We start from the raw sequence: 9,425 nt of genomic DNA on the forward strand, positions 1-9,425 counted from the left end.
TTCTACCGCCATTTGACACAGATGTGCATTCAAGCTAATTAATGAAATTTGCTTTGACTCAGTATGAAAAGGAGTGCAAAAATAAGGGCACAAAGATTAAAATAGTATCACATATTATCTATCCCTTATGTTTAAAAGCCTATTTTTAAACCACAACAATGCAGGAAGAATGAATAGGTGGGTTCCCTGGGCCATATTGTTTTCCGTATCACTATAGAAGATTCTCTTTGCGCATCTCAGATACAGAGCCTCAATTTGGAAAAGCGGTAGTAGGCCTCAGGTTTACTAGCCATGCATCCCCACCCCTCTGATATTCAGCAGAAGGATGCTGCAAGAAGCAAGTTTTTTTTTACCACTAGCAATCTAGGGTTTATTTGTTTCTGTTGTTTCAAGAGTATAGAGAGCTCTCAACAAGCATCAAAACTTTCTTGTTTCAGTGGTTGTGCTTGTAGGCTCAATGTTTCGGAGTATTTACATTCTGAAAAGATGAAGCAGAAATCTCTAGAAAGTTAAAAGGACAGAGTCAGGTAAAATGCTGTTAACTTTTAACATGTAGATTAAAAGTATTGCTTGGATCTCAAAGGAAATCTGCAGCCAAACCAGAAAGTGGACACAAATTTCCTTTTAGGTAGTTAAATGCCTCATATGCAAGGCTAGCTTTATGGTTTAATTATTGTCCACTGAACACTTGGTATAAATTATTTCAGTAATCCCTCATAAAGTAAAATCAAATACTTTCTGTATTAAAAGACCTCATAGCTAAACAATTGATATCTACTAGAACCATCACCAGACATTAGAGTGGCTGTCAGTACATCAAATTAATTTCCATAGTATCATTAGCATATCTCTTCTAGTGATGTAACTAAGCTGAAGTGTGACTACTTCTGTATAGACAATCCGGTCTTGTTTTCATGGTGGTTGCTCAGCTACTGCTGTTGGTACAACTGCAGTGGCCACTTGAACTGTGGCTTTGAATGTGACCTTGCAAGCTGCAGTCTAACTGGTTGCAGCCTTGTGAATATTGTCCAAGATCTGTCCTGTAGCTAACTCAACTCAGTAGAAGAAAGGGGGAGTTAACATATATATGTACATTATATGTATACACATACATAGGATATATAAATAATGCATAAACATATATATGTTTATATTTACATATATGTATATCTAGTCTATTACAGCCATTGATAAGCAAGCATTTAAGTGTACTTGGCATTGCTTTTTAAGCAAGTCTACATCAGAAGCCTAACTGTAAATGAAAACTAGGAAGATCCATGCCTTGTTCCTTTGAAATGAAAGACAACTCAAATTTTATATCATACTCTGGAACAAAAAAAGCTGATTTCCTCTTCATGATCATTTCTTGCTTTTTCTGTGCATGTTAGTCAAATACAAGATAAAATGTAGTCCAAAGCTAATTTTTTGAGAAAATAGCTTTTCTGGGAGCTAGTAAACATGTATCCCAGAGAAAAAAAGAAGAAAAAACACCCTCCCAGAGACACAATAAAGAAAAAACACCCTCCCAGAAATATTTTATGAGTACTTGTCTCATGAAAGATGTACCATAACTTATCCAAAAACTAATGAAAAAAGAAACAGACTTCTAGGAATGTGTTCACACTTGGCATAACCAATTCTATCTTAAGACATGCTTTAAGATACTGCCAAAACAGCCTTCCAACTTCTAAGTGGATGAGTGACCGAAAAGATAAATGAAAAGAAAGTAATGTCAAGAAAAATGAACTGATAAAAATGTTTCTAAAAGTGAAAATGGTGAAGAGAAATGTATTGTCTCAACCAAAAAGATGCTTGAAGAATTTTAAAAATGCTTATTTATATATCCTTTCTATACATGCTGAGGAAGTAAGATCTTACTTCTCTAGTTAAATTTATGTATACTTCTTTTACCAGACAAGGTAAGACCAGTGAACAAGGCTGCCAGCGTTTCCCAGAATACATCATCAGGACTTTTTCTAGTGCCATTCTTTTCCCTTTTAGCATTTTTTAGTCAGAGTTTTGACATTTTTGACATTCATCATGGTAACCCCTAATGTAGGCTATTGACTTCCATGGTGTCAAGATATCACCTGGTAACTTTGGTTGGCTAGTTTTCACCTTGTTGGAAACTAGTGGTATCAACAAAAAAGGCTTAATTTCATGTTGTCAGTCCCACAGATTGCTCGTCTCAAATCTAAACTGTTTGGGACATTATTGAGAGAAGCACCACAGCAATTTGGCCAGCAGTTCATAGGTAACAAACAGGAAATTTTTTGAGTTTCATGTATTGACAAGCATGATGCTCTTGACATTCATTGCATGCTTCTGTTACTATTAATTTTTCATTATAAAAAAATTATTTTAGAGTAGCTCTCAGAGCCAATAGTCTAATCGTCTTCATTTTGTTGTGCAAACACACAAAGACAGTAAACTTTTACAAATACATTATTTAAGCAGTATGAGTTCAGTTGGAAAAGTGTACTTAGTAAATGGTTTTATCATATACTCTCTGGCATAATTTACATATTTCTATTTAGGATTATCTTTATAGAACTATATATAGAACTGGTTTTAGAGAAAACTAGAGATATCAAAGCTGGAACAACAAAGGACTTCATAATCACATTAGGGAAGCGTTAGGAGAGGTTAACAAGATGATAAGAATAATACTACTGTAGAAGATAATACGTGCTGTCAACATGTAAATGAATTATAGTGTGTAAAGGAAAAAATTGAGAATGTATAAATTTAGATATTTTTATTTTTCATGCCGTTTACAATCTCTTTCAAAGCTTTGAAAGAAAAATAAAAACTTCCAATAAGCAATTGGGAATTCTTGTTTGCTCATTGGCAAACAAATTATTTATACAGACTGAAACAGTAGGATGAGGCAATCACATAAATAAATAAGTATTTATAGAATAAATAAGTATTCTGAAGCTTCTGAGGAAAAAAAATAGGAAGAATTACAAAGAAGTGTGGTGGTGGATTTGTTAACATTCTGTGTTGTTTACATTTGGTTGTTTTAGTTTTTACAGAAAAAGATGTCTCAACAGTGCTGTACCACAGAACACAAAAATGCTAACATTGGCTTATATCGTTAAAATGTTGATGGAGAAATAAAATGTTTGGTAAAAACATTGGTTTTGCATTCAGCAGAATTCCTTTAATCATAAAACACACACAATTTTAACTGAAATATTCTGGCTTCTGACTGAAACTCTGTGTCTTCCGAAATCTGTTATTTAGATTTATACCTAAAAAGGAAATATACCAGGAGTCATGATGGGGATTTCTTGGACAATAGCAACAGGCAAAAAAACCCTCTACAAAAGCATTCCTTTCCCTTTCAATAATTCCTGCTTCTATTGAAGGAATTAGAGTAGTAATGCATCTTATCTGAAAGGAGTAAAAAACGTAAGGTAATATAGATAAAATAGTCTATATCTGAATCTAAATGTTTCTGTGTCTTTCAGGTATAACTGAGTAACTGAAACAGATGTCATTACTATTTAAACAATATCTAGAAAATATGTGCACTGTGTTTAGGGGGATTTATTACTATGTGATTTTTCTTTTTTCCGTCGGAACATTTGTTATACTCTTAAATATGTGAGTACAACTAATAGCTTGGCATGTCCTCTGACTGCGAGTGTGCTTATGACAGGTAACAACATATGTCCAGATTATGCTGTCTGTGCTAAAATTGCCCAAATAATGGAGATTTTAATTTGTCTTTCAGGTCCTTTTATCAGACTCTTAAAATAATGTGGAAATTAGATATCATAGTATTAATCAAGTAAATCTCTCTTTCTCAGTTGAATGTGAAGGGCATTTCCTAGTTGTTTTCTCCTTTTTCTTGCTAGAAGGCACTAGAGCCAGCAGAGAAATTTGCATTTAAAGTATCCTTTTCTGTGATCATTGGCAGTCACCACTGCACTCATCAGTTCAAAGTTGATAAATGTCTTCTATATAATTTGCTTGTTGTCTTCCTATCATGCCACTATAGAATCAAACTGCATTTATTATTCTTTAAATACTGTAAGTTGAACCTGAGTATCTCTGTATCTGAGTACCTTTAAAACAAAATTTATTGCTTATTCAGCTAAGTTTGAATAAATGTCCCATCCTATCATTTTCCTGTTTTGTACCAAACCTGTAAATCACTGTTCAATGTATGCTAACCAGTGTATGCATAGCCATCACATCTGAGGTGAAAGGGTCGTTCCCTTTAGTAGCCTTTTCCCTTAATATTTTCCATCCGCAGTGTTCTGCATAGCACTTTGTGCGCGACGCTATGATCATGGCCATGATGAGGAGGAGGAGGATGTCATGGTAGATTGGACTGGACTCATTTTCAGTTTTTAAGAAAACTGTGACAAACAGAAGGAAACAGAAGGGAGTAGCTGGTTTTTTTCGGGTAATACTGGCAGAGAAATAAAATATAATTTTTTATTATGGAAGAGTAGTTATCTGGGTTTGAATGGGGAAAACAATGACATCGGTTTCTCTGAGTCTCTGTTTTTTGGAACTAAATACTGATGCTGTAGAAGGAAGAGAATGACCTGATGATGCTGCCAAAGTAATGGAAGGGTGGAGAAGGGATGTGAGTGAACAAAACGGTCTCCCGTAAATTGTGTGAACTCTAGGTCCCTAGTGAGGTCAGTTTTTTTCACTATGAGGATATTGACAAGGTATGATGTAATGAAGGGATTTTGTAATGATGAATTAAATGTAGTGATTTGAATGTAAATCCTCACTGTCAAAATAGTAAAAACTATAGAATTAAGAACTAGATAGTTCAGGATAGAAATCTATAATTAGTAGTTTTTAATGCAGGCATCGCCATCTTCTGAGTTTTTCACTGAGCAAGCTTAACCATAATCTTCTAATTTGAACAAATTCTTTATTAATGTGGAGAGGTGTATCACATTTTTCACAGTGGTGCAGTTTGTGCTTTTTAGCAGAGAGATCATAAAGAAGCAAAAGGCGGGCTTTTCTTCTTTGGTTGAATGTTGATGAAATGAAGGTGGATATCATGTGGCTGTATGACTGGGAGTGAATCAAATTGTGTGGGTTGACGACTGAATTAGAGAGATGCTAGAGGAATCCAGGTATACCTGATATACCACTTACTGGTTTTGTAGGCATGATATTGAACGTGTTTATGAATTGCAACCCAGAGGAAAAGAAAAAAATTATATTGCTTTTCATGCCTACAGCTGCTCAGCACTGTATTCAGAACAAGTTTGAGGAATAACTGTTTTCTGACAGAGAACAAATACCATTTGTATTATTTCTTTTTTGATTATTATTATTATTATTACTTTTGCATATATGTTTGTTGTACCATATTAATCCTGTTTCATGAACATTAAGCTGAGTTCAAGGGCAATACCATCTTTTTTTTGTGATTTTTATGATGTATTAACGTATACGAATCATTAGCCCAAATGTAATTGAAACCAGAAACTGTGACAGCTGAAAAAGGGTTGTGTGTTTCTAGTGATATGAAGATATTGTGTGTTTCTAGTGATATGAAACAGCTGGTAACAGATGTTTAGGATACTCTTCTTTTTCATTAATGATGTGAGCCAAACCTTAAATAGTTGACTAGGAAAAAAATTTCCAATTTTATCATAAATTTATTATACCATGTTTGCTAGACTGTTGGGTTACATTGGGCCACTGTTACAATCCTGAATGTTAATTAAGTTTCTCTGAATAATTGATATTTTGTTTTAGTTGTGAGGAAAAAAATAAAAAGGGTTCACAGCACACCAACTTCAGATTCATTTTTTTTTTCCCTGCCAAAGTGAAATTCTGTCCTACCCCTTGACAATCTTTATCAAATTGAAGCATTCCGGTTAATATGAAATAGGAGGAAATGTCAATGAAGGGCTAGATTCATAAAACTAATGGCAAAGAAGTAATTTTCCTCCCCCTTGCAGTATGTGGCTCTGGGTGTAAATCACCAAAACTGGAAAAGGAAGTTCTCATTCTTTTCGTCAGGAGGTGTGAATTTAACCCAGGTTAGTGCCCTAGCTACCAACAGGTAAGTATCCCAAGGTTTCTCTTTTTGAAGCTGCTTTATCTTGTCTAATAAATAAAGTAGGGAAATTCAGTGAGCCAGTAAACCTCAGCACTAGATTGGAGCATTATTCTCTTTCACTGGCTCTAGGACTATTTTCTTGTTTTATACAAATTAAAGCAGTTTCACAAAAGGGAATGTGAAAGACTCAAATCAAAATTTTATATAGTATTTTAATGATTAGGAAAATTACCTGTCAGGTGAGAAACTTCTGCTGAATTCACTTTCTATTTAATTTGAGAACAGGGATTAGAATCCAGATTCTCAGGTTAAGTTAGACTTGAATTCTTACAGGTTTTTTCAAATGCTTAATGTATAGCTCTTTATTTTTAAGATCTCAGGAGTTCTTCTTTCATTTTGTGCCCTAAGGCATATTGTTAAGCTAAACTGTTATGCTAGGTAAGTTAAGAAGGGTAATCTTCTTAAGAAGAATAATTAAAAAAAAAATGATTAAAAAATCATAATTTCAAGATCCCCATATACTACGAGACCTAGGGTAATAACAAACAGTTTCTCAGGTGGTATAATATAATGTGATTCCAAAGACACCATTGAAGTTAAACCCATTTACCCCAGCAGAGAACCAAGGCTTGTGTCAATAATAAAGTACAACTATAAAAGGTCAAGTTTCAAAATACCATGATTTGAACTCTTGCTTACATGAAAAACGGAACATTCATTCAAAATTCTGTTTTGTTTACTATTAACTTTGTCTATTTAAAGTAATATTTTTATAACTTTGTCCTTGTCTTCTTTTCTTTTTAACAGCACCTTCAGGCTTGAAGGAATATCTATATCTGGAGGCATGTCAGTTAATTTCTTGCATATCAGATTCATCATTGTGACTTCTTGCAGGCCAGATCTGAGGAGTAACCAGGAACCTGACCCTCTGTGGAGAATGAAAAAGCCCTTCAAGTCAGAGCACAACTGATCACGAGTGTAATCTGCATTGAATTATCTTTCTCAGATCTGACAGCTACAAGCTGAGTCCTGGCAAAAGCCACAGCCTTAAATTCCATTTAGTGGGAAAGAAGAATAAAGAGAACTAAATGTCTTGCCCCGTTGCAGAAACTGCTCTCTCCAAGCCTGACATGAGTTCTGTGCTGAGCAACCAGAGTAACAAACAATGAGTTTTTCATGGGTCCAGCCAGCCTCCAAAAATATTTCAATATGTAGCCAAGAGGAAAAATTAAGCACTTAAGTGATAGCAGAAAACGAATGCATTTACTGTAACAGAGGAATGTTACTGTCTGGGCGGAAAGAAGACCTCTGTCATCCCGTGTACATATTCAAAGCCATACAGGAACAGGGCACTGATGATGTTAAATTGCTTAAATGGATGCTGTCTCCTGTCCTCCACCCAACTTTGAAGAAGTTCAGCTGTTAGAGATTGCATCTCAATGCACTTCTAGTATTTGCACTGTCACTTCCATTCAGGGTAATGATGTGCGCCACCATTTGCACAGATGGCCCCAGGAGATTTTTGACCACAACAAGCTATATTTTGCCGGGGCTTCAAAAGGAATTAAAAAGTTAGAACTGAAAAAAAACATTTGCGCTCTCTTTCACTATGGGGATCTCTTCACAGAAAGGACTGTGGTCCTTTCTTAGGTTTAAAAAAATATATACATATACATACATATATATATATGTATATATATGAAAAAGCATCAACATGATAAGGTGTATTTAAAAAGGGGATATAATCTTTTTTAATAGCATCCATTTTTTATCATATTAGCAGCCAAGAAATTTAGTGTATTGAATTATACATCCAAAATGTTCCTATTGAACATTGACATTATAGTCCCAGTTACTGTTAAAGAAGTCATTTGTAATATGTATTTGACATAGAATTTTTCTAGCCATTTGTCTATACTTCATGGAGAAATCTAACAGACAAGCAGCATTTTCAGTTTATTTTTCTAAATAAATGTGTTGTTTATATTATTTGCAGTCACTCATTTTGGCTGGTTTTCGTTATCTCCAAAAACGATTTAAAGACAGAACCAAAACACAGGAATTGTTTGTCCGTATTAAGCTGTAATGATTTGCTGACCAAAAGCTTTAATATAAATACTGTAATTTGTAAAATGAAGAAGTATATTTATACAGGCAAATATGTATGGAAAACAAGAGGAGGTATTTTAACTCTTAATTTCAGAACATAGTTTATTTTAATATCCACACGAAGAAATCTAAATATATAATGGGATAGATTTTTTATTATCAGTGAGTTTTAGCAAGTGAAGATTTGGATGTTTAAGAATGAAAGGAATGTAGTCTAATAATGGTGGTTTCCAAAATTATACAGAGACCTTTTGTCAGCTGTCTCATTTTCAAAAACTGGTTTTGGTTTTTTGGGTTGTTTTTTTTTTTTTGGGGGGGTGTGTGTGTGTATTAGGGTTTTTTTTTTTGTTTTAGCATACTGACAAGGCCGTGAAGTTGATACTATTTGATCACAGTTTGAGAAGCTACAGAATAAGAGGTTGTTCCTTAGAACAATCTACAGTTCATAGTTAAGAACAGCCGTTGTTATCCATCTACTGCAGTGTTTTGTTATCAAGTTATTGAACATTTCAATGCTAGAGCTGTTTTGAATAAAAATATATTTTTTCCTTTTTTCTTAGTCCATTAGCCTGTGTGTAATTTTAAGAGAGAAGTAAAGCATGTGATTCCCAGTTCACTTAAAACATTCGTCTTAAATCCAGTCATATCTATCTGATTTATAAAGCTGAATAGGTCTGTCTTTATTTTCATTGCTTTATGGAACCTATTAAGTGCTCACTAACAGAAAAATGATCTTTCAACAACAAAAAATGGAAAATACAAGGCTTTTTTAATCTATGGGTTAACTTTGTAAAGGGCAGATATCTTAAAAACGTGTTGCTCTGCTCTGATGTGCTAACTAGTGTATGAATGTGTGTTTGTGTGTGTGTGCACGCATGCGCACCCTTACCTGCTGATGAATGAAACGCCAGCTCTGCTGAAGTAAGTAAGTGCCACAAGTCCTGTTACTACAAAAGATACTCATGTTATTGTATTTTTTGGAGAAAGACCTGAGCTCTGTCTTTGCTTGTGACTCTGAAGCCATAAATAGCTTTTACAGTTTGTCAGGAAATCACAAAATAATTAAGTGAATGTTAACCTCCCTCATTTGGGAAAACTTGGGATCATCTCATGGTTTGACTCTTTTTTAAAGAAAGTTAGTGGTCAATTTCCATTGGTGCAGTGGATAAATGAAACCTTTGTATTTGTTGAAGAATGATGGCTGTGTTTTGTTCCCACACATTTTAGCTTATGGTTGGCTTACAGTCTTTTAACTGTGATTTCG

The 9,425-nt window shown here is 34.3% G+C and overlaps 1 protein-coding gene across 1 annotated transcript in view; it reads left to right on the plus strand.

The window, feature by feature from the left end:
- PRR16 (proline rich 16) overlaps nucleotides 1-7,617 on the plus strand; it is a 162,004-nt gene extending 154,387 nt beyond the window's left edge. Inside the window, 1 exon segment of the mRNA XM_075136442.1 lies at nucleotides 6,860-7,617. The gene's annotated coding sequence lies outside the window, so the exon portion shown is untranslated.
- Nucleotides 7,618-9,425: the final 1,808 nt, after the last annotated feature.

This window comes from Calonectris borealis, chromosome Z, assembly GCF_964195595.1.
Source record: "Calonectris borealis chromosome Z, bCalBor7.hap1.2, whole genome shotgun sequence".
Taxonomy (NCBI): Eukaryota; Metazoa; Chordata; class Aves; order Procellariiformes; family Procellariidae; genus Calonectris; species Calonectris borealis.